Genomic DNA, 24,657 nt, shown 5'->3' on the forward strand with positions numbered 1-24,657 from the left:
AAAATCAGAAAATTGAAACTCCCAACTTATTTTGGTCTTTCATGGTTAGGGGCATGTATATTAATTCACTTGATGACTCCCTGCTACAGAAATCTGTTTTGATTTAATTTGACGTGGGAGCTGTAAACGAAGAGACCAGCAATATTACGAAGACACGAAACATATACACGGGTCACGTGGTGAAGGACCCCCTCCCCTCTATAACTCAGGGAGCTCTGCGCATGCGCGAAACTGGCAGCTTGGGTGCGCCGGAAAATTTTTCCCGGGTGGCATGTGTCTACTTGCTGCTACTGCTCATACAGCAAACAGCCACGCTTCAAGTAGCCAGAAGTGGGAGGAAGGCACTGCTCATACGCGAATTCATCTCTGCGCATGCGCACGAGCCCGCTGGCAACTGCTCATACGAACCTCATGTGAGAGGAACGGGAAAGTTTGGCGGCAACAAGAACCGCGCGAAAATTCAGAGTCCTGATTGGCCAAAAAACGCGTATGGATACATGTGCGAGGAAGGACAAAGTTTGGCGGCAACAAGATCGGGCCTCTGGTGTCTACAGTGGTGCTAGGGGGACGCTGAGGGTGTGCTCCGCAAGAGCTCACAGGGGAAAGGCGACATCTCGCTGGTGCCTGGGACGACTGTCGTAATCTACGTGCTGAAGTATGGTGATGTTAGAGCAAACATCTGGCAAAGTAGGGCACTGTAATTGAAACTGCGTCAGCGATCCACTAGCTCTTTGTTTGAGCACTCTGATTCTGTGTCCGTCTAGGTGCAACTTCAGTAAAACCACTTGCGTGGCCAGTATTAACCTACCATAAGTTAGGGAAAGGGACGATTAGGGATAGAGCCTCCATTGTGCCAAACATAGTATAGTTAGTTTAGGGAATTAATGTGACTGTAATATTTTAGATTGGGAATATTGCTCATCCTGTTTTTAATGAATAAATGTAAGATTTAATAACAGACCATAATCAAAGCATTATCATTTCCGTAGGTAGCAAACTACTGATAGAATAAGAGTTTCATTAATAAAATAAATTACCATATTAATTCGAATCAAACGACAGGGGGTATATTCGCGGCATTAAACAGGGCCGATAAGTCAGATATGAGTAATGAACTCAAGAAGTTTCATATTCATTATACCCCCCGTACGTTGCAGCCTGAATACTGCTCGGCAGCCTGGGGTCCATAAAGATAGGGGAATAGGGAAATTCAAAGAAGAGCAGCACGTTTCGTAAGATTGTCATTTAGTAAGTGCGAAAGCGTCATGGAGATTCTCATCCAACTCCAGTCACTTGCGGCTGGAGTTCCGAGAGTGTATGCTCCTAGAACATTCAACCAACATATTCCCCCCAGGGGGCTCGCCGCTCTTTGGAGGGTTCATGCTTGGCTACCACAGGGCCCCAACCTTTATAGTAACTTTTCCCTTCCTTGCTGCGTGTCTATCCTCCTGCTATTCTTTTCTCCTCTCTTGAGGAACATGTATGGGATGTTTTTGGAAATGTGTTCTGCATTTTCAGTAGTCAATATCAGAACAGTCTTTCCACTGTTTTTCGTTCCTTTTTTCTACCTTCGTTCCTCTTTTTCTATCTTTCCTCCGTTTGTGGTTCCTCTGTTTCTTCTCCCTTCGTGCGCGCTCCTGAAGGATGACCCGCGCGTCTGATGCTTAATACGTTACTGGGTAACGCGTAATTCCCAGCCCCGAGTCGACAGGTAGGATTCGCACGTAATCCTGGTACAGGCCAGGTCGAGGGAGGGTGGATTGCCTGAGCGCCATCGGTGACGATGGTAATCATGGGAAATTTTCTCGCAATGAGCTAATCATCTTCTTCACAGTCAAAATCTACTAAACGTAAGTCGAATGAGGCTACGACTCAAAGACCCTCCCACCTGCACCACTGTTCCTCGTGGTATCACATACTGAAGATGGTCAGCTCTTTGTTATGATAAATTCGCTTACTATTCAGAAAGGTGTTGTTCCAGTTGCCGGCCCAGTGAAATCCTGCTGTCGTTTACGCAATGGCACTTTCTGCATCTACATCTACATGGATACTCTGCATATCACATTTATGTGTCTGGAGGAGGGTTCATCGAAACACCTTCACAATTCTCTATTATTCCAATCACTTCTAGCGCACCGAAAAACGAACATCTATATCTTTAAGTGTGAGCCCTGAGTTCCTATCTTTTATTATGGTGATCAATTCTTCCTACTTAGGTCGGCGTCGACAAAATACCTTCACATTTGGAGGAGAAAGCTGGTGATGGGAATTTCGTGAGAAGATTCCGCCACAACGAGAAACGCCTTTGTTTTAATGATGTCCACCCCAAATCCTGTAACATTTCAATGTTACTCTCTTTCCAATTTCGCGATAATACAAAACATGCTCCCTTCTTTGAACTTTTTCCATGTACTCCGTCAGTCCTATCTGGTAAGCATCCCGCACCACGCAGCAGTATTCTGAAATAGGACGGATAAGCGTAGTGTAGGCAGTCTCTTTAGTAGCTCTGTTACATTTTCCAAGTGTCTTGTCAATAGAACGCAGTCTTTGGTTAGCCTTCCCTACAACATTTTCTGTCTTCCTTCAAATTTAAGTTGTTCGTGATTGTAAGTCCTAGATATTTAGTTGGATTTGCTGCCTTTAGATTTGTCGTGTGACCGAAGTTTAACGGATTCCTTTTAGCACTCATGTGGATGACCTCACACTTTTCGTTATTTAGGGTCAATTACCAACTTTCGCACCATACAGATACCTTTTCTAAATCGTTTTACAATTTTTTTTTGATCATCTGGAGACTTTACTTTTGGAGACTACTTCTGATTCTTAAACACAACAACTGCTTGGAGCTCAATGAGAGGGCCGTCCAGGAGATCCAGATGAAGGATCAAGTGCCTTACCCAGTTGCTCGCAAGTTCTTGGCTAGTGGGAAACCCTGCGCTCTAGCATACGGCACTCACAGTACTGTTCTTGGTACATCTCGCTCCACAAAGGACATGGCCACGCAGACATGCGAGCTCACATTTGAACCACGGTTGTAAAATCCTCCAGTGCCATGGTAGCACCCCGTCTGCTCCTGCAGCTGTGCAACAAGGTACCAAAATTTCGCCTCACAGGGCAAAGCCATCTGCTACACAACCGGTAGTTCGTAAAGGAGAGAAGGAATAATCCTGCGAGGACTTCGTACATCCATCCATCCAACAAATCTCTGAGTCTGCCTCTACCAACCGGATAGGCTCCAAGAAATCAAACAAAGGCACACGGTCTTCTCCTTCGCCAACTCAGATTCTCTTTGACGGTGTCACCCTGTGATATCCTCGTCCGGCCGACCTCCATGTCGCCGGTACACACCACCAACTGTATTTCAGCCCTGAACTCCACAGACACAACTCTCAGTAAGCAGGATCTTCCAGCCTCTCGCCGTGCAGCTGTGAGTCTTCGAAGGCTGCCACTAAGCAGCCGCTGACGTGACACCCTTCATTTTTTTCTTCATCCCCTTTCCTCATCATGACTCTCCTCCAATGCAACGTTTGCACCCTTTGATCCTACAAAGAGGACTTGGAATCACAGCATCCGCTTGTTCTCTGCCTCCAGCAAACAAAATTGCGTCCTCAAGACCGCTTTAAACTCTCGCATTTCTTCCCGGTCCACTTTGATCTTCCCCCCAAGGTCAGCTTTCCATCTCATGGGTGAGTCATGCTGCTCATAATGTTCATAGACAACCTGTCTCCCTGACTTCAAGCGGTTGCAGTCCGCATTTTCCTTCTTCACTTGACCATTTTCCTTTGTACCGTTTACATTTCTCCGTCACCAGGGCAGACTTCCTACAGCTTACTGGGCAAACTCCTTTACCGATTTCTGCTGCTCAGTGACTAATGTGCACCATCCCCTTTGGGGTTCTCCCAGAACCTGACAGAGAGGCGCCCTCTCGGCTGGCCTTCGTAACACCTCGATTCAATTTACAGTGATAAAAGCTATAGAAAGAATAATTTAAAATTAAGAATCGAATTTTTAGAGGGGAAAATAGTGTAGAATCAGAGTTCAGTAATTGCAGATCAAAATTATAGTATATCAGCAAGTAGTTTAACGTCTAAGTACAGCAAAGCCACGGAGGCTCCGTCATGGAGAAGGCTGTGACGGTAAACTCTTGTGATGAAATCCTATAAAAAGGCCTGATCGTCATTATTACCGCCTTTTTTCTTTGATTGTTTCGTTAAAGGGCGGGGAACCCGTGTCAGTCAGTGAGACAATAATTAGATTGGAATTTATCGTGTTAAGATTCACGATAAACTGTTAGAATATTACAGAGATTAAAAATGATGTAGTGTACCATCTTTGATTGTTGGTAGCAACGGAGTGTTAAGGGGATTTTAGGACTTTAGTGCTAGATTGGAACTTTACGGACATATAGACGACAGAAACTCAAATTATCTGCTGATAGGAGTGAATTCAGAGGTTCCGGTATTCAGATATTAACGTGTGGACTTTTGAAACTGTCGTGTGCCGTTAGTTGCCCATCTGGACGTAGAGCGCGTGCATATCACCATCTTAATCCTTGAATATAGAGTGAAAGTGAAATACAAGATTGTTGTACTTATTTCATTTACCTAGTACTAATCAGCGAAGGTTTTACGGAACCAAAGCTATTCAGCAGTAAGTCAGCACCATCTAGCGGAAAGCGTAGGCATTAACTAACACACTAACTGAAGTGAACGTTTACGTGTTTTACGGACTGCTTAATACGAACTTTTGTGACTCTTTGACGTCCCCACTCCCTCCGAAAGGTGGCGCAGGCTGTCTTTAATCATAAAAGGGGAGAGGTTTAGCCGGGCAAATTACTAAATAAAAGCGATATTTACAAGACTCGCAGTAATAACAAAACACAAGGCTCGCACCTCATCGGAGAGTCGTCGCTGTCACGTCGGGAAGTAGAGCCGTAAAACCTACCGACGATACGAATCTACGAGCAGACGTCGACGTAGAGTACCTAAAAAGGGAACCACAAGAGAGTTGGGGATGCTTCATCTTCTCAATCAAGTTATTGACATCTGCCTTGACATGGGAGGACCCATGTTCCTTCCAGACTTTATGCATACCTATTCCCATTTGGACCTCTCCTTCTGCAGTGCCCAGCTTGCCCATCATTTCAAGTGGTTCGTTCTCTCTGACATGTACTCGAGCGACCATTTCCTGTGTGCTATCTGTTTTCTGACTCCTACCTCACCTAAGTGCACTCAAAAATGGTAGCTTTCTAAGGCCGACTATAGACTTTACTCCTCCCTGGCAACCTTCGACGAACAACATTTCCCCAGTTTTGATGACCACGTAGAATATCTTACAAACATCCTTACCGCCGCAGAACGTTCCACTCCTCGCACTTTCTCCTTATCGCGCCGTGTCCCGGTCTCTTGGTGGACTGAGGCGTGCCGCGACGCAGTTCGCTCGCGGAGACGTGCTCTCTGTGATTTTAACCGTCAACCTACGATGGGAAACTGCATTCGTTATAAACAGTTGCGTGCACAATCTCGTCGCGTTCTTCAGTATAGCTGAGAAGCTAGTTGGATTAACTTCAGTAGTTATTTCAACAGTTCCTCTACCTCCGACCACTCTCTGGAATCAAGGTCCATTCCCCAATTTCCCGCCTGACAGCAGCAGATGATGTCATAGATGTCCTTACTGCTATCTTCAACACCCTGGGCCGCTATTTTGTTAAAATTTCGAGCTCCACTCCCTATCACTCTGCCTTCCTCCTTCGGAAACGAGTGGAGAAGGCTCGGGCGATACCTTTCTCTTCTCCGAGTCGTGAGTGCGAGAATGCTGCCTTTACTATGAGGGAACTAGATCATGGTCTTACGTCATCCCGATCCTCCGCTCGAGAGACGGGCGATATTCACATTCAGATGTTGCAGATCCTTTCCCTGCAGATCAAGCACGTTTCACAGACGCTAGCGTGAAGCGACTGTCATACCTATACCTAAGCACAGTAAGGACAAACACTTTCCTGCTACTTATCGCCCCATTTCTCTTACCAGCCGTGTTTACAAGGTGATGGGACACGTGATTCATGCCCGGCTAGTATTGTGGCTCGAGTCTCGCAATTTACTCTCCACTGCACAGTGTCGATTTCGAAAGCGCCGTTCTGCAGTTGATCGTCTCGTCACGTTGTCAACCCATGTCATGAATGGTTTTATGCGGAATTATCAGGCTGCCTGTGTTTTTCTGTTTGGAGAAGCAACACCTGCTGGAGGGCTGGTATCCTCCGTACTGTCTACATGTGCGGGCTTCCGTAGCCACATGCCCCGTTTTCTTCAGGACTTTTTAAAAGGTACGTATTTGTTATGGCTTGTCGGGCACCTTTGTCAGGAAAATGGTGTGCCTCAGGGTTCCGCCCTGAGCGTCGTCGTTGTCCTCTTTGCTGTCGCCATTGACCCTATAATGGACTGTCTCCTTTTCGATGACGATTTTGCTACCTACTGCAGTTCTCCACGGACTTGTCTACTTGAGCTGCGTCTTTACTCATGGAACATCGACAATGGCTTTCGCTTTCCCACTGACAAAACCGTCTGTATCAACTTCTGGCGGCACAATTGGTTTCTTCCACTGTCTTTACATCTCGGGCCTGATGCTCTGCCGTTCGTAGAAACTACGAAATTCATGGAGCTAATGCTCTACAGGAGACTTTATGATCCTCCCACACTTCTTTCCTGGCCGTCCGCTGTACGCGGTCCCTCAGTGTCCTAGGTGACCTCAGCGGTATTTCCTGGGGAGCGGATCGGACCACCCTCCTCCGTTTCTATAGGTGCCTTGTCGATTAGAAACTAGAGTATGGGTGTTTCGTTTATGCATCTGTACTTCCGTCCCTCTTACACCGTCTCAATACTATCCACCATCACGGCATCCGTTTGAACTCTGGCGCCTTTGACACTAGCCCGGTTAAGAGTCTGTATGCCGAAACTTCCGAACTGCCACTATAGTACCGCCATGACGTTCTCCTCAGCAGTTACGCATGTCGCTTGTCTGCCATTCCCACTCTATGCCTCCTTCTTCAATGATTCCTTTGATCGCCAGTATGGGGAGCGTCCCTTTTCTGTTACCTCCTGGAATTCACTTTCTACCGTTTCCTGCAGCACTTGATGCTACCTGCCACTTTCCCGATGAGTGAGAAACCTTCACCACCTTGGCTTTGTGCGGCGGCCCGTGATCACCTTGGCCTTCATTCGCTTCATAAAGACACTACTCCAGCCTTGTTGTATCGCCGTAAGTTTTACGACCTTCGTACTGAACTTCATGATAGTACCTTTCTGAATAGTGAGGGCTCTCGGACTGACCGTGGTGTCGGCTGTGCCTTTGTCACTGGCATCGACGATTTTCGGTATCGGCTTCCGGAACACTGCTTAGTATTTACAGCAGAGCACTTCTCCCTGTATCAGGCCACGGAGTACATCCGGCGATACAGGCTTCTTAGTCGCGTCATCTGCTCCAACTCTCTGTGCCCTTCAGAGCGTCCGTGTGCTGTACACCGTCCATCCTTTAGTGCCACAGGTCCAGGAAAACTATCACTTGCTCACTCTTGATGGAGCCACTGTGATGTTTAAGTGGGTTCCTGGTCACATCGGTCTGACGGGAAATGGGGCCGCTGACGCTGCTGCCAAAGCTGCAGACCGCGTATCTCGGTCCTCTAGTTCTTCTATTCCCTCCTATGATCTCTGTGTTGCCGTCTGTCAGCAGGTGGTGTCACTTTGGCATTACCATTGGTCCTCCCTTAATGGGAACAAGCTCCGGGTTATTCAGCCTCTCCCAGCGGCTTGTACGACCTACTCACGGCCCTCTAACAGCGAGATCATTTTAGCTAGGTTGTGTATTAGGTTCTCTCTTTTTAGCCATCGCCATTTGTTAAGTGGTGCTAACCCACCACTTTGTGCTCATTGCTCTCAGCCGTTGATGGTTCATCATTTCCTGACGGAATGCCCTTTTTTTAACCTCTTACGTTCTCATCTATGTTTGCCGTCTGAGTGATCAGCTGTTTTAGCGAACGACGCGCGGGGCGGGATGTCGACCGAGACTTTTTTTTTTTTTTTTTTTAATCCGACGTTGCTATATGGCGAAGGATATTTAATCTTTATTTCAGGACCTCCGTTTCTCTATGGCGTATTTTATGGACCTCTCTCCAAGTCCTTGTTTTTAGCTGTTTTTCCTTCTGTCGGCTGGCCTTAACGTGCACTCGTTTTCAACTCTTTGTTTTTTTTTCGTGTTCTACGGTTTTGACATGAGCAAGTATGACCCTAGCTGTGTTTCTCACGAAGAGACCACAAAGGTAAAATTAGTGAGATTTGAGCTCACACGGAAGCTTAGCAACAATCGTTCTCATCGTTCTTCCCGCGAACAATTCGCTACTGAACCAAGAAAACGGAAAGTGGCAGCGGTACACAAGGTACCCTAAGCTACGCACCGTAATGTGACTTGCGGAGTATAAATGTAGGTGTACAGTCGACCGCAAATGCGTAGACGAACTTATTCCACCAGTCCCCAGACATACATCAATCTTTCTTTCACATCATGACAGTGTATCTCGCTAGACAACCACATCGACGCACGAGAACGTCACTTTTCGCAGTGACATTCTTGGATAAATGCTTCTCGGATTTCTTGCCGCGTCATATTTATATGTAGTCTCAAACTTTCGACGACTTCCTTCGTCGTCATCGTCAAAAATTCTGTAGGTTTTGTGGTATACTGATCTAGGTCACTAAACTTCCTTACGCTACCAGTGAATATGTCTATGATGAAATAACATTGGTAGCGATGCTGATTTCTTTAGCTTGTTAATGGCTCAGTTTATTTCTCTGTTGCCTTTAGCATCATGTCTCCGTTGCCATGAACAGCCATTGTTCCGGTTAAAGTTGTTGGTGCACTATCTGATTTTCAAATGTTCAAATGTGTGTGAAATCTTATGAGACTTAACTGCTAAGGTCATCAGTCGCTAAGCTTACACCCTACTTAACCTAAATTATCCTAAGGACAAATACATACACCCATGCCCGAAGGAGGACTCGAACCTCCGCCGGGACCAGCCGCACAGTCCATGACTGCAGCGCCTAAGACCGCTCGGCTAATCCCGCGCGGCTATCTGATTTTAACGGTGTTATTAATGACAGAATCGCGGGTAAGTAAATGTAAGTGGTAAGATTTCAGTTTCGTCAAACGTAATGGTATGTTTGTTAGTGAGGCTGCGTTCGTGATGTGGAAGTTCCGTGACTTCATGATATCTACATGACATGATTCGGCCAGCTAAATAAAGTACCATAGGGTCTTCAGATAACTCTTGAGAGTGTATACAGACCTGACGCGGCAGAAAATCCGTGAAGCATAATTCTCATACGTCAATGATCAGAAACGTCGCTTTTTGTGTAACTATATCATATCAACAAGGCGTAGCTCCTTGCTATATGTAGCTCATTCGCTGATTCAGAACTATGTGTAGCCTGCTGCTGATTCTATGTGTAGCCTGTTGGTGATTGGCTCAAGGAAGAACCCCACTGCTGAAGAATTTTGCTTTACTGACGACAGACTGACGTTTCGGAGCTTGAAAGCAGAGCTAAAGAGGTCCAAACGATAGCTAATAAAGACAAGAACATAGAAACATCATAATTAGCGTATACTGAGACGTCTTGTCCCGGTCCGCGCGCCTGCCCCCCCCCCCCCCCCCCCCCCCTTCCGTCGGAGGTTTGAGTCCTCCCTCGGGCATGAGTGTGTGTGTGTCGTCCTTAGCGTAAGTTAGTTTAGGTTAGATTAAGTAGCGTGTAAGCTTAAGACATCACAAATTTCTAATTTTCCGTCATAATTATATTGTTCAAACTAGTAAACAAGCTATATAACGTACAATACACACAAAACATGTATTCCGTTCTGCTTGGAAAGTACGTACATGCCGTACGCTAACACGCAATCAGTGAAGCAGATCGGGACTCCATGCTATGTATTTAATTATAAATTCATTTCTGCAGTGGTGACAGTGAAATAAGCCCCTACTTTGCCGTAATATCAACGAGATTTGTACCTGTATTCAAATAGCTACTAGGCAGTCAGGTAGAACTTGCAGAACAAGCGCGGCTATACGGGCGGGGCGGAGCTGTGATCGGCAGCAGAGATTTGCAGCATGTCGGGCAGCGGGTCGACAACCGCGCTGAGCAAAACGAGAACCAGGTGTCTAGACAGCGCTGCACCGCCAAGGACGCAGCGTGCGCTGCAGCCCCTGCTCTAATGTCTACCTGCACACGTCTGCAGCCCAATGGAGCCTGCCAGAACCACGCAGATGTCTGCAGTCCCATTTGCCCCTGCTCGCACTAATGCATCCTTCCAGTCTCATTTTACATTCCAATGTTAAGGTATTTAACAAGGATGCTGTTTACTAGCTCTGTCTGCACTAATCTCTGTGTAGAGTGGACTACTGCCTCAGTATGTCTACGTACATTAATACTTCTACCAGATGTCAGCAATATCATTTTGCCTACCTGGTCTTACGTCTCTATACAGATGTCTGCAGTTACCTCTGCCCTTGCGTGCACTAGTATCTCTGTACATATGTCTACAGTGCCACTGACACTACCCCCACAATGTGTTGTTATTGGCGCCTCAACGTAGTCTACCAAGTCAATCCTATAAAGCTTTTAAAGTGTTTTGAAAACGGAGATAATCATGTAGTCAGTACATCAATCACTGGTCCTTCAGCATTATCATAGTTAATTAGCTTTCACCGCTATTTCTGGATGGAAATCTGTTCTAGACTTTTCCTCAGAACAATACTAGTATCTGCTGTTTTAGGAGGTGAAGCTTTTCTTGCTTGTTAGTTCATGCTGTTTACCCTTCTTCCAATAAATGTTCCCTTACGTTTTTGTGTGGTGAAGATTCCAGCAAAAAAAAAAAAATCTAAGTAGTTTTCAACACGCCTAGCCTGTTTAATTTTAATGTTGTTACGTTCAATATGACAATCACGTCTTTTACCCGTACACGTTTACTTATATCGTTCACCAGTCGCATAACTTCATTGCGAACCTTTTCAGTATCCTTTGTTCAACTTCTTCTAATCCTGTTTTTAGTAATTAGGCTCTCTGTCTCGCTAGGCCGGCCGGAGTGGCCGAGCGGTTCTAGGCGCTACAGTCTGGAACCGCGCAACCGCTACGGTCGCAGGCTCGAATCCTGCCTCGGGCATGGGTGTGTGTGATGCCCTTAGGTTAGATAGTTTTAAGTAGTTCCAAGTGTAGGGGACTGATGACCTCAGATGTTAAGCCCCATAGTGCTTGGAACCATTTGAATTTTTTGTCTCGCTAGTCAAATTGAGAACTGGTAAAACAAACTTCATGCAGCTTCTCTGCCCACTTGAACAAGGTTGTGTGGTAGTTGAGGTCTGCTCCTGTATTCATTAGGATGCAATTTCAAATCCCGACCTAGGCAGACAGATTTAAGTTTGTCATGACTTTGCTACCTTACTTCACATTGATACCAGGACAGTTCCTTTGAACTGACTACGGCCTATTTCCTTAATCCATTATTCTCCAGTCGAGAACTGACTCCGATTTTACTGATCTCAACATCGACTGGAACTTAAACTTCAAACTTACTAGCTTCCAACAATTTTGCTTTAGGTACAATCAGAAATTATGGCACTTAGTTTCTCAAAAGAACTCGGAAGTACCTTAATTTTCTAAATCTGTGCGCCACATCATTGCTTGCTATGTGTGGTAAAGCGAACTCAGTGTACAGCTTTCATTTCGGTATGATTTCTTATGATATCGAACTTCTGTGATTATTCCACAGTTGTTATTTCCTGATTTGTATGTAGGAGCGAGTAACGTGCTGTCTGACTCTTCTTCGAAAGTGCTTTCTCGGAATTTTGACAGTGAATCTCGCAGCGATGCTGATCGCCTCTCTTGCTGCGTCTGTCACTGAAGTTGCATAAATAATATACACGACGACCTTGCGCTCACTAAACAAAGCCGTGATGAAACGAGATGCTCTTTTTCAGAGATTCTTTATCGGTGTAACGCTAACTTGAGCCATACGCTAGTTGCAGTTGCACTCCGAGTGAAAGTATCGTATAAATATAGAGTTTTCGTAGGCTACTGAAACGTCCGACAGATTCTCAGGTTACATTAAACTTGAGGAAGGGGAACATAATCTGCCGTAACGCAACCTTCCAACAGAACGCTAAACAGGTCCAGATCCACGTTCACCACATCACTAATCTGCGGTCTACATTACCAGTTGGCATCAGCGAAATCGGAGCGGAGCAAATAATTTAGCCGTAGTTTTTCCGAAGTGAGGTCGATGGCATCCTGTATGTTTAAGATGTCGTTATGGTCGGAACTCAGCTTGATATCAGGATAGGATACTAAGAGATCCTCTTTCTTTCCTTTCTTAACCCAGACCGGTGAGCAGTGCGCAGTACCCAATAATCGCTCAAACGAGGGCGTCTGCCCTTCCTACAGGTAGTTTTATAGAGTCGTTCCACTTTAAACCTTTAAACGCTTCGAACGCAAACTACTAAACATTTTACGGTTGCCACTTTTTACAGAGATCCATTGGCTGTTACTTAGTAGAAAGATACAAAGCGTATACACCAACAGTCCTTTATTCCAGAACATATTCGCTCGCCATAACGACATGATCTAGTTAAGTCGCACAATAAAATCATTACTAATTTTGACCTTTTTCCTTTAAGTCTAGTTAACCGCAGATAATTTTGAACTATGTGTGTTCTCATCCATGTAGTATTGAGTGTATACTGTATTTCTCGAAATATTTCAAATGTCAGAGCGAAGAAAAGACGTAATCCATAAACCGAAAGATTTGCATGCTGCTGATACAGTCTGGTGCTGGCTGCCTCTATTTGAGTCCAATTCAGTTATTCCTGAATCTGCTCTAAACAATCTTTCCGAAAATGAGTTAGCTTGCTACAGAGAGCTTTTACGAAAACGAGAAAAACTTTCATTGTATTCACTCTCATGGTTGTAACTAAGGCAACGACATCCTGATCAGTGGAATGTGCCGCCATCCAATCTATACATTCATTTAACTTTCTACATATTTCAGTGTTTTATATTCTCTCTTTTGTCGTAACCTGTTTGTTTTACCGGAATTCTTCGCCTATCCATCACTGGATACTTTCATTTAATCCGGTACACATAGTAGCACTTCTGTTGACAGTTGTATGAGGGGCGTTCAATAAGTAATGCAACACTTTTTTCTAAAAGTAAGTTGGATTTATTCAGGATTCCAATACACGATACTATTTTCCACTCTTTTGCCTGGAAATTTTTCAACATAATCTCCGTTCAATGCGACGGCCTTACGCCACCTTACTGGAAGCGCCTGTATGCCCTCACGGCACCACTTTACTGGTGAACGTCGGAGCCAACGTCTCGCTGCATCAGAACCTGCCCATCATCTACTTACTACTTCCTGTGGAAGTATTGGGCCAAACAGGTAGTCCTTCATTGCTCTTTATGGTCTTCTGTTAGGCGGCGAGTAGCCCATCGGGCACACACCTTTGAGTACTCCAACTGCTGGGCGAGTGTGTCAGCACTACCAGCAAAGACATCCAGTTGAGCAGCGAGGTGTTTGATTGTGATCCATCGATCACCTGGAATGAGAATGTCCGCACATTCCACCACTGCAGGAGTGACAGCTGTGTGCGGCAGACCGGCACGTGGAGATCGAACAAGCTTGCACAACCTTACTGTGATGATGACAGACGCCTCCTCCGACAACTCACGGTGTTCTTGTTCACTGCCAGGTCTCTGTAGACACTCTACAAACGTCTAAGAAGAAACCTCAGTGATAGCTCACTGCTTTGAACGCACTCCTGTTACAGTCGCCATACCGCCGTTTCGAAGACTACGTATAACGCCGCCACCTATCGGCACCACGTGAAACTATAGCGGCTGAAGCGGGGATATTCTATGAGGTCCCACAACGAGTTCTGCATTTTTTAACCGAAATTGGCAGAGAAAAAATATTTTGCATTATATATTGAACATCCCTCGTATTTAATTTTCTTTTTCCTTCCTTACATATTTGTGTAATAGATTTTCTTTATATAGAAGAGATTACAGACTTTCATATTTAGAGGCCCTAGAGGTTCCAACCTCTGTGTCCTGTATGAAGAAAACGAAAGTGCACTAAATAAAATCATCTCAAAATTTTTTGAACTTGCTATGCTACACAGCTTTCACGTAATTGAGAACTTACTCCTTGTAGAACCGCATAAGCTACTGTTAAAATACATTTCTTTTTTATGAGAACTGTTTTACAAGATATCAACCAATAACGCTTATATTAGCATACCAACGGCGTCGTTGATAGTACATCTCAATATATTCAGTAAAGATTTTAGTGCCAAGTACCATAAAGTATTTTTTATGTTCGCCGTTTAACATAGCATTTTGAAACCATATATATCCACTCAGTGTAGGGCTAAAGGAGGTATCATTTGTGATGTTGTGTTCTTTAACACGAAGATTGGTTTCATGCAGCTATCCACACTGCTGTACGCTGGGCAAACCACCTCCTACTCGACCCATCGAGATAGCGCAGCTGGGCTAGCTACAATTCGGAAGGACGATGGTTCAAACCCGAGGTTTAGATTTTCTGTGATTTCCCCAAATCGCTCCAGGCAAATGCTGGGATGTTCATTTGAAACGGCACGGCCAACATCCTTCCCAACCCTTGACATAATTCGAGCTTTCGTTCCGTCTCTAATGACCTCGATGTCGATGGTACGTTAAACCCAATATTCCTTCCTTTATTTAAGCGTCTCCGTCTTCCAATAACCACCGCAACCTGCATTCATTTGAATCTTCTTACTGTATTTATGGCTACATCTTCCTTTACAAGTTTTACGCTCCAAACCTCACTCCATTACCAAAATGACGATTCCTTCATGCTTCAGGATATGTCCTCTCAAATGATTCCTTCGTTCAGAGTAATTCCTTTTTCCCCAATTTAATTCAGTACTTCCTCATCAGAAATTGAATCTACTCAACTAAACTTCAACATTCTCCTGTAACACTAGATTTCTACATCTAAAGCATTACTCCGCAGTCCGTCTGACGGTATGTGGCGCAGGGTATTTCTGGTACCACTAACTTCCCTGTTCCACTCACGAATGGCGCGTGGGAAAAAATATTGTCGGTAAGCCTCTGTATTAGCTCTCGATTTTTTTACGTGGTAATTTCGCAAGATATATGTGGGGGGAAGTTACACGTTCTCCGACTCTTCCCAGCACGTTCTCTCTGAATTTCAATAGTAAACTAGTCCGTTATGAAGAACGCCTCTCTTGTAGCGTCTGCCACTGCAGGCTGTTGAGCCGGCCGCGGTGGTCTAGCGGTTCTAGGCGCTCAGTCCGGAACCGCGCGACTGCTACGGTCGCAGGTTCGAATCCTGCCTCGGGCATGGATGTGTGTGATGTCCTTAGGTTAGTTAGGTTTAAGTAGTTCTAAGTTCTAGGGGACTGATGACCACAGATGTTAAGTCCCATAGTGCTCAGAGCCATTTGAACCATTTTTTTGCAGGCTGTTGAGCATCTCTGTAACGATCTCTCGCCAACTAAACGAACCCGTGACGAAACTTCGTTGAAACTTCTCTACATCTTCTATAAATCCTGCTTCGTAAGGATCTCAGATTGATGATCAGTACTCAAGAATCTGTCAAAGGAGGACCTTATAAGCCACTTCCTTCGTGGGTGAGTTACATTTTTTTAAATATTCTTCCTATGAATCTTAGTCTAGTATCTGCTTTTCCTGTTATTCGTTTTGTGTCGTCATTCCACTTAAGGTCGGATATTTTGTAGAAGATGCTACTACCAGCAATTTGTCAACAATGGTGTGTTTGGTTGGTTGGTTGGTTGTTTGGGGAAGGAGACCAGACAGCGAGGTCATCGGTCTCACCGGATTCGGGAAGGATGGGGAAGGAAGTCGGCCGTGCCCTTTCAAAGGAACCATCACGGCATTTGTCTGGAGCGATTTAGGGAAATCACGGAAAACCTAAATCAGGATGGCCGGACGCGAGATTGAACCATCGTCCTCCCGAATGTGAGTCCAGTGTCTAACCACCTCGGTCGGTATGGTGTGTTTGTACATTTGTGGATTTCTTGTCCTACTTATGCGCAATATGTTTCATTTATTTACGTTAAGGATCAACTGCCAGTCCCTGAGCCATTAGCAAACCTGTACAGGTCAGTTTGCAAATCGCAACACTCCTCTGGTATTTCTACCATCTTGTAGCACAGCGTTACTGCGTTTCCGACATTTTCTATTAGATCGTTTACGTATATTTTAACAGTAACGATCTTATGACACCTCCTTGGGCTACTGCTGAAATTGCCTTTACAACCTTCGATTTTGTTCCGTTAAGAGAGACGTGTTGAGCTCTCCCTGCAAGTAAGACTTGAATCCAGTCACGAATCTGGTTCGATACTCCGTAAGCTCGTATTTGTTTTCAGTAAACGGCAGTGTGGAACAGTGTAAAATGCCTTCGTGAAGTCTAGGAAAACGGCTTCAACCTGAACGCTGACTTCTACAGCACCGTGGATCTCATAGAGGAACAGAGCAAGCTGAGTTTCACAGCATTCTATTTGCAGAATCCATGTTGATTCTTGTGGAAGAGATTTTCTTTCACAAAAAATTTGGTGACACGTGAGCATAAAACATGTTACATAATTCTGCAACAGATTGACGTCAGTGATATAGGTAGGTTATATGGTTTGGGAAAGGAGACCAAACAGCGAGGTCATCGGATTAGGGAAGGATGGGGACGAAATCGACCGAACCGTTTCAAAGGAACCACCCCGGCATTTGCCCGAAGTGATTTAGGGAAATCACAGAAATCCTAGATCAGGCTGGCCGGACGCAGGTCTGAACCGTCGTCCTCTCAAATGCGAGCGATATAGGTCTGTAGTTATGTGCACGTGTGCTAAGCCCCTTCTTGGAAATAGGAATGACCTACTTTTTTTCAGTCGCTAGATATCATTCGCTGCTCCAACGACCTACTATCAGTTGTTAGTAGTAGGAGAACAAATTCTTTCGTATAATGACTGTAGAATCTTACAGTTATGAGGCTGTGCTGAGAGGTAATGCCACTGAATTTTTTGTATGAAAACTCAGTGTTTTAAATAAAGCAAACGTTATTCACGTACAACAACTTTATTCCTTATGTCTAAACATTTATTTCTCAACATAGTCACACTGGCGATACCTCTCTCAACGAGAGACCTGTTTGTTGATAACATCACTGCAGACTGTTCACTTTGTTGACAGAGCCACGACCTCACCTCTGCTTACACCGCTTCGTCACTATCAAAATGAAGTCCTCGAAGCTGGCCTTTAAGTTTTGGAAACCGATGAAAATGATCGATAACTGTGTACGCAATGTGTTGGATTGTTGCAGATGCTGCAGCTCTCGTATGTGGTCTGGCACTGTCATGCTGAAGCAGAGGGTGCTCCATGTGTGGACGCACTCTTCGAATACGAAACTCGTTTACAACACGCTGCTTCGCACCAACCGTCATAGTTACGTTACGCACCGCCAAGTTACACGCTACAAGTCGGAGTCCTGTAGCGGCAGAGGGCTGCAAATGTGGAGAAACGAAGAAAATAGATGTAAAATGTTGATAAAGTTTGTTTTATTTAAAAATATTGAAGGTTTTTCATATAAAAAAATCGGAGACATAGCTTTTCAGATCATAAATGTAGGTGGCTGGACGCTGGTGCGAAAGTATTCGGCCTCCCATCGTATCTCCTACATCCTCTGTTGGAAACAAATCAGGGGCCAGAGCAAGGCTGATAAGAGACACACATTCCTCAATACGTTTGTCATATGACGTGCTTTGTGGGGTCTTGGATTAGCTTGCTGGAACATGCTGTTTAGTGCCCTGGTTATGAAGGGTAGGACAATAGGGTTTACTATTCTTGTCATATACTGGTAAGCATATCCATTGTAATTACCATCCAGCATATCCAGTAACAATTACCAAATTAGTCCTCTTGTCATATCGAATAGCTTCCCACGCCATGATTCCAAGGCTTGGAGAGGGTTGGGCCTCGAGAACTGCTGCTTCCTGTGAGCTTTCGCCAGGTCGTCAGGTTGGTGTCTATCGCAGCGCCACAAATGAAGCGCGACTCATCGGTGACGACCTGGCGAAAGCTCACAGGAAGCAGCAGTGCCATTCAGAGTTCCAGTTTATTCTAGCTCCATACTATGTAAGTTTCTGTTGTTTGTGGTATGGTGTATGCAGTTAAGGATGCATGACGACGAGAGATGTCAACCTAGCTACTACCAGTAATCTGTACTTAACAGTTCGTGGTGATAATTAACCCGTAACCCTTGCCCGGATTATCTTCCCGTGGAGTATTCCCTCTGGAACGACCTGTACCTAATATTCTTTCTCCGCTGTTGTCCTGACGTCATCTCGCTACCACTCGATATGCTCTCACTGCACTACAACCATTCCTTTCATCCCCATGATGTGACCATCCTCAAAGTCTGAAAGATGGTGGTAAGCTGCAAGTGTGCATTCTTTGGGATTGCTGTGTTGCGCCCTTTATCTGAAAAATCCCAGTAACGTTAGACACACTCAGCAGCCACCATGTACTCACACCATTCTTCCTCTGTAGGAATGGCTTTTTTCTGTACTAAAAATAAGTTCACGTAAGGATGACATTTTAATCAGCGTCTCCCACAGCCAGTGAAATACTGGAGTATCCTAGCTGAAGTTCAGAGCCGAGGTGAAAATTAATGCTTTTAAACTGAAAGTAGTTAATCACAATTAAAATCGTCCAAATATACTTTGATAATTAAAGAATAACATGGTCTACCTTTCGTCTCTCCCTCTCTAGTCCCAGGAACAGATAGAAATTTTCTATGCAAATGCAATGTCTTAGTAACTACGACGCAACCACTAAATAAAATTTAACACTTTATTTTTGATCAAGTGCCTTTACAGTTTTGTCATACAATTATTTTGAGCTATTGACCAGTATGGGAGTCATACTGAAAGTTTGCGAACTTCATATAGGTAGTTGATTAACTGTGTTGGGGTCTCCCATACCTCTGTATGAACTCCGTCGTGTGGTTTATGGTAAATAGTACGAGTTCACTCAAAACGAACTCTAGAATTTTCTCAGTGACCACGAGACAGGAGGACAGTTTCTACTTATATACAGAATGATATACACCAATAAACAGGTTTCAATAGGCTTTTTACAAAACTGAAAGATCTGAATAACAAACCCAATAATTCCATATCTGACTCTTGACAATTCAAAACATTTACGTAGGCAGTGTTCTGCAGCTTGATAGGTTTGAAAAATGCAACAACAAACTACAAGAAGGTGCTTTTTTTAGCAACTTTCGATAAGTTTATCACATTTTTCAATTAAAGTACTTTCTTGAGGTATATTATAGTTACCGGCAGAGGGGTGCAAATATCTGTAAAGATGTAGTGTGATAATACCTTTTCCTTTAGTTAAAAAGCTTTAAGAGTTCACACATAAAAAGGACGCATGCGTTACTTTTCAGCACGCCTTCGTAAAACATATTCTGTTTCAATATGTGTACATCGCTCCTCACACTAAAATACTACTACACTTTAGGGTGGGGATTTACCCATTAGACAGGAAAATTATAATAACTGTTCGAAAGAGGATGCAAATATCTCGAACATCTACACAGGGAGTATAAATAACTGAGCAGGACAACGTCTACAGAACACATACAGGAAGTCACAGAAAGAGCTGCAAGATGCAGTCACTATGCTGTGGTCGAGTTATGAAATTTTTATGATAATTTTTAACGAACTTCTTCTTCGAGATACTTTTTTTTGACAAACCGACTGTGCTATTTTGCAGATGGAAGAATGTAGAACTACACTTTAACGCTCTGACGATATCGAGGTCGTTACAGTCAGAACATAAACTCGGAATGAATAAGGATGGAGAGGGAAATCGGCCACGGCCTTGCTTAAAGAACCATATCGCCATTTACCAGAAGTGATCCATGGAAGTCACTGGAAAACTACAGGACAAAGCCAGACTGGGAATTACTTCCCGCTAATTCCGAGTACAGATTAATTACTTCGAAAGGAAGAATAATCATTAGCATCCCTGTGACGATGAGACTTTTAGATACAACGCACAAGCTCCGACTGTACAAGGCAGGAGAAGGAATCGGTCGTGTTCTTATCAAAGAGACCAGACAAGTATTCACGGTATTTGATTTCGAAAACAAGTGGACAACTTGAATCCGTATGGCTAGTTTGAGATTTGAACTAACTCTTACTGGACGCAAGGCCAGTGTCTCAACCTCTCCGTGGCTTCGGGAGCTCTCTAGGTGGGTCGTACTGTGAACGGAGAGGCGTGGGCACCCCTGGAGGGCCGCGACTGCATTCCCAGGCTGCAAGCCGGTGCGCGATGGGCCGCGAAGTCGCACAGGATGTGTCGCAAGTATCTACACCACTCACTAAGACAGCAACGTTATTGGTGTTGAAGATGAACTGAACCTCCAGTAAAACAAAAATGGAAATTTCCTCCACAACGTTTGTTGATTATTGCGACTTGAAACGTAGATTAAATTTACAAATATAGACATATTTGTTTTTCGTAACATTTGTTTGTAGAGTTTCCAATTGTCATCCAGGTTTTCGTGCATATGACTGTGAGCGCAAGCAGATAGAACTACATATTACGTTAATCATCAGTAAGTACTAAGATTATGCACTACTAACATCTGAGATCATCAAAGATCTTTAGATGCGCCAGATGTGTGCCTGACTGCAGATATAAACTATTACAAAAACATGCGACTAGCCACGGAAACCACGTATTACACGACCACGATATTATTGCATTTGACTTCCCGTGGCCGCTATCGGAAACACGCCGTGAGGGTTCCCGGGTTCGATTCCCGGGGGGGGGGGGGTCAGGGATTTTCTCTGCTTCGTGATGACTGGGTGTTGTGTGATGTCCTTAGGTTAGTTAGGTTTAAGTAGTTCTAAGTTCTAGGGGACTGATGACCATAGATGTTAAGTCCCATAGTGCTCAGAGCCATTTGAACCCATTTGAACCATTACAGTAAACAAGTACAATGAGTAAGGAAATCGTATCGCATTGTGAATGATTTCAAGACAGTCTTTCTTTTTTTCGTTTTTTATTGGCATTTGACCATCGGCATATTCAAGAGAGTTGTGCATTTACTATCAAGTGGTTCAGCGTGTCCTCGTGAAATATAACGATAAAAACTGAGGGTAAGCCAACCGAAGCGCCTTCGGTCCCAGGTGCTATGATACTGCTGTCGACTAATAGTGCAGTCGTTAGTGCCCATTGTTGTTTTTGTTGTTGTTGTTGTTGTTGTTGGTGGTGGTGGTGGTGATGATGATGGTGTTGTCTGCAGTCTCCAGTCAGAAGACTGAATTGATGCTGCTCTGCACACCGTACTGTTATATGCAAGACTTTTTAGATATGCGTTTCTATTTCACCTCACATCCATTTCAACCTGCTTAGTGCATTCAAACCTTGTGCTCCCTCTACGGTAATTACTCCTCACACATCCCTCCAATACCCAATCCTATCAAGTACTATCAACCTATCCCCATCAGGTTGTGCAGTGAAGCTCTTTTCTTCTTAGTTCGATTTAGTATATCTAAATTTGTTAGCGGATGAGTGTCTATTCTTCAACATTCTTCTGTAACACAACATTTCAAAGGTATCTGTTGTCTCCTACGCCTTATTCTGTATCGTCCACTTTATACGTCCCTATAAGACTACACTCCAAACAAACACTTACAGAAAAGACTTTCTTTTGCGCAAATTTGTATTGGGACTTAACACGTTTCTCTTCTCCAGGAAAGATTTCCTTTCTGTCGCCAGTCTATATCCTCTTTACTTCTGCCGCCGTCAGTAATTTTTCTGCACAGAAAGCAAGGCTCGTCTACAATTATCTACATCCGATTACCTATCCTGAGTCTGTCAGCATCAAATGACTAAATTCTAATATAATCTACTACCCTTATTTTACCTTTATTTATGCTCATGTTAATATCTCTTTAGAAAACATTATCCATCCAAGTGCAGTGGTTAGCACAGTGGACTCGCATTTAGGACGACGACGGTTCAAACCTTCATTAGGCCATCCTGATTTAGGTTTTGCGTGATTTGGGATAAACATAAACATAAACGAAGCCAAGACAGAGCACATCGTTATGACGCTTGGTCATCTACAATCACTGCAGATGGGAGACCACTGCTACAAGAGAGTACATGAATTTGAATACCTAGAGGCACTTTTCAGAGAGAACTCGTCATGAGAAGAAAAGATTAATGCCAGGATACAAGCAGGAAACTGATCTTACCACAGCCTAGCACAACTGCTGCGGTCCAGTTATCTCTCCAGACAGTTCAAGATTCGACTGTACAAAACCCTGATCCAGCCTGTTGTTCTACATGGCTGTGAGACATGTGAGACATGGAGCAGGACTTCCATAAGCTACTCGTTTTTGAGAGAAAAGTGCTTCGGAAGATCTTCGGTCCGGTTCTGGATAGAGACACCGGGTAATGGAGGATCAGACACAACCAAGAGCTTGAGGAACTATACCAGCAGCCCAACATAGCAGGAACTGTCAGAGCTTAACGAATGCTGTGGACTGGCCATGTGGCCCGGATGGAAGATCACAGATGGCCTCGGAAGCTCGTGGATTTCACATCTACAGGAGAGAGACCCCCAGGGAGATCCAAGAAGCGTCTGAGGAATGGCCTCCATGAAGATTTAAACCAAGCATCAATAGATGTGGTCGGATGGCGGATAGTAACAATGGACATAATACAATGGAGGAGAAAACTTGTAGCAGCGTGCGGTCTACTAGGCCTGATCATGTAGAAGAAGAAGAAGAAGAACAAGAACAAGAACGAGAAGAAGGAGTGATTTCCCTAAACCAATCCAGACAAATTCTAGGGTACGTCCAAATCCTTCCCCATTCTATAAAGAAGCAGAGGTTGTGCTTTGTCTCTAATGAACTCGATGTCGACGGGACGTTAAACCCTAATGTTTCTTCCTTCCATTCAGGTCAACTGATCTTCCAGATCCTTTGCCATATGCAACGCCTTCTGTAATATGTAGTTCAACTACTGTTAAAACAGTTTCGTTTTTAGACTCTATCACGTTATTTACAAATCATGATGAACTAACGAACATTTGAGATATCGTATACCCGAAGTGATTGTTTTGTTAGAGCACCAGTCAGCTATGTAAATTGTTATAAAGAACATTTATTGGTTCACAGTTTCGATGAAAAAAATACGTGCAGACGCACTTCTAGAGACGTTTTGCAAAGGGATTTTTCATCCTATATCTACTGTCTATTTATCCGGAAGAATCAACTTCCTTTGGAATTTTAGACAATGAATGTGTTCAGCTTCCACTGCTGTTTCTTTATACATTTCATCACTGGTTTCTGACCATTGCATCATCAGACCATATAACATCCCCAAAAAACCACGAATGTGCTTGGACCAGCGGATCCACGTGGCAGGTTTCAACATCTTCATTTCTTAAGTCACACTTTGATAATTTGTTCCGCTCTCCTTGTGCACAAGCAAGCATTCCCAACTCGGATGTTCAGCCATTCTATTATTTTATTAACTGCGTATTTTATTAACTTGTAAGTAGTAGATCCTTGTAACATTTGTTAATAGCAATTTTGTATAGTTTCTCAAAGTAATATGATGGTGCTAAATGGTTCTGAATGAATAATTTATTTTTAAAATAGTTCAGAATAATTGTCGCTAATCCGGGAATGGAGCAGTCTTCCGGCGAGTCCTTTCGTTGGGAAAACTGGGTGCTTGGTTTAAACAAGTGTTGTATTCTTCAGTCTAGCACGAATTCTAGCTACAAGCGGTCATTTTTATTGTCTTCTATAATGGAACGAAATCACTATATTTGTATAAGACTAAAATAAATCGATCAGAACTAAAACAAAGTCAACCTGTGTGCATGAAGATTCTGTCCTAAATTTTTCACATATAACATGGTTACTACATTTTATGAATCAGTCTATACGACGTATAGAAAATAGACAAAAATATGGAAACACCACCAACACAACACATTACCATGCCTAATATGCTGTAGGATAACCGTTGGCTTTCAAAACAGCTTCCAGCAGCCTAGGAATGGGCAAATATAGGTCCTTCATGGTTTTCAAAGGAATCTGACACCATTCTTCCTGCAAAATAGTGGTAAGTTCAGGTAACTATGATGGAGGTGCAGAGCGATCCCGCTCATTTCTCTCTAATGTAGACCACCAAGGCTCAATAATATTGAGATCTCTTGACTGTGATGGCCAGGGGAGTTTGGACAATTCATCCTCCTGCTCGCAAAACCAGTACTGGACGATATGAACTGTGTGAAGTGGAGCCGTCTCGTCATGGAACACAGCGTCTACACAGGGGAACATTGTACCGTGAAATGGACCTGATCATTCAGAATTGTCACATAATCCTTAGAACCACGATGTAGTTGCCCAGATCGTCACGGAACCACCGTTAAGCTTCACTCTTGGAACGCAAACTCGTCCTGAAGTTGGAAACGGTGTGAAACAAGACTCATCCGATCGAA

This window comes from Schistocerca gregaria, chromosome X (assembly GCF_023897955.1).
Source record: "Schistocerca gregaria isolate iqSchGreg1 chromosome X, iqSchGreg1.2, whole genome shotgun sequence".
NCBI lineage: Eukaryota > Metazoa > Arthropoda > Insecta > Orthoptera > Acrididae > Schistocerca > Schistocerca gregaria.